The sequence below is a fragment of the Bombina bombina genome, chromosome 6, assembly GCF_027579735.1.
Source record: "Bombina bombina isolate aBomBom1 chromosome 6, aBomBom1.pri, whole genome shotgun sequence".
In the NCBI taxonomy this organism is placed as follows: domain Eukaryota; kingdom Metazoa; phylum Chordata; class Amphibia; order Anura; family Bombinatoridae; genus Bombina; species Bombina bombina.
Window position 1 is genome coordinate 299,876,926 of NC_069504.1, and position 2,189 is coordinate 299,879,114.

Here is a 2,189-nt window from a genome sequence, read left to right on the forward strand (position 1 = left end):
ATTGTTAACAGACGGCATCATCAAGAGGCATGTTACTATACATCCCAATGGGTGGTGATGCTGGCAATGGATTCCAGCCAGCATTGCCGCCGACATTGACGATGTAGAGTAAAGGATCCCTTTGGAATATATTACACCGAGCCTAACAACTATACCTATACACCCCTAAACCAACAGAACCCACCATTGCAAGCTAACCTTATACTAATTTACCCCTAAAATGCCCTTAGCCCACCGCAACAAAACCATCTACCTTATTAAACCCTAAACTGCAAATAGCCCACTGCAAAACACCTTCTACCCTATTAACCTCTTAACCGCAAATAGCCGAACTGTCAGGTTAGGAAATATCCAGAAGTAGACCCAAATGCAAGGGCGAACTTAAACAACACCCTTGCACTCTGAGTTTAATCCAGGACGTGACCCCACGACAACCTCCAAAAAACAAAGTACTCACAATATGGAGCAGGGTTAGCCTGTGCCAAAGTAATTCATGATATCAGCCAGATAGACTTCTGAATAAGGAACTGGTTTCAGGAAATGCCTTCCACAGAATCAGGAGAGCAGGGATAGTCACTTATACTCAGACAGAAGAAGGGTAAAACAGGAAACAGTTAATAATGCAGGAGTAGGTCATTTGTTATCAGGCAGTCTGAAGGTTAACACTGTGTAGACAGTCTTTGCAGAATATGCAACAGGTAATCAGGCAGTTTGAGGGTTAACACTGAGTAGACAGTCTTTGCAGAGTATGCAACAGGTAATCAGGCAGTTTGAGAGTTAACACTGTGTAGACAGTCTTTGCAGAGTATGCAACAGGTAATCAGGCAGTTTGAGAGTTAACACTGTGTAGACAGTCTTTGCAGAGTATGCAACAGGTAATCAGGCAGTTTGAGGGTAAACACTGTGTAGTCAGAACTTGCAGAATTAATAACATGTAATCAGGTAGTTTGAAGGTTAACACTGTGTTGTCAGAACTTGCAGTGATAGCAACAGGTAAGCTGGTAGTTTGAAGGTTAACACAGATAATCAGTAATTGTGGAGATTGGCAACAGGATATCCAGCAGTTTGAAGGTTTACACTGAATAATAGTATTTGCAGAGTTTGGAAACAGGTAAACACGCAGATTGAAGGATTCACAGAAATAACAGTATTTGAATAGTTTGCACTACACAGAGTAGTCTGAATATGCAGGGTTTGCAGCAGGTAAACGGGAAGTTTGAAAGTTTCACAAAACAAACAGTACTTGCATTGTTTGGAGACAGGTATTCAGGAGGTTGAAGGTTAATCCAGCATAGTAAGTCCTTGAAGAGATTGGCAACAGAAAAGCAGCAGTTAGAGAGATTCCTCAGCGAAATCCTAACAGAAGCCTCAAAGTTAACAAACAAATGGACACTGGAGAAACAGGAAGCCAGAATAAAAAGCCTGGTTGTGACATCATCAGGAAGGGGTGGCTCAGACACCTGTCAATCAAGCACACAGAGGGGACTGCAGAGCTTCCCAGCAGCTGAGCGTGACACGAACGCATTATCCCCCTAACCTTCCTCTAAACTAACACCCCCTAACACATTACCAAAAAAAAAAACACTACCAAAAATGAAAAAAAAAAAAAAAAACAGTTATGCCTATACTAAAACTAAAGCCCCCTATAAAAAATAGCAATAGCCCTTGAAGAGCTTTTTGTAGGGTATTGCCCTAATGTGATTTAGCTCTTTTGCTCCAAAATATGCAACCCTATTCTACAATTAAAGTAACCCCCCATAAAAAAGCCTATTTAAAAAATCTACTCTCACCTTCTTGATGAGATGAGATAAAAAGATTATTGGAAATAAGAGAAGATTATGGTTAAATCTATGGTTTCAGAAATAGCCTTTTTGGTGATGATTATCCATATCATTAAAACGTGACCTCTTCCAAATATTAAAGTCAAAGAACTGTGTCTATGTCTTTATTGGGGTAGATTAAAGAAGGGAATAAAAGGGAAAGGTTTCTAGTAATAGGTGGTTAAAGCGATAAGGATGGTAAGTTTCTGATGTATGGTATGGGAGGAGGCTAGGAGTTCCAGACCTTATAGAAGCATACTGAATTGAATATAAAGAGAGAAGCGCTATTGGGGACGGACAATATAGAAGAGGAGAGTGTGAGGCAAGGGATTGTACAGAGGGAAAGGGGGAGTGTTCCTTGACTCACCT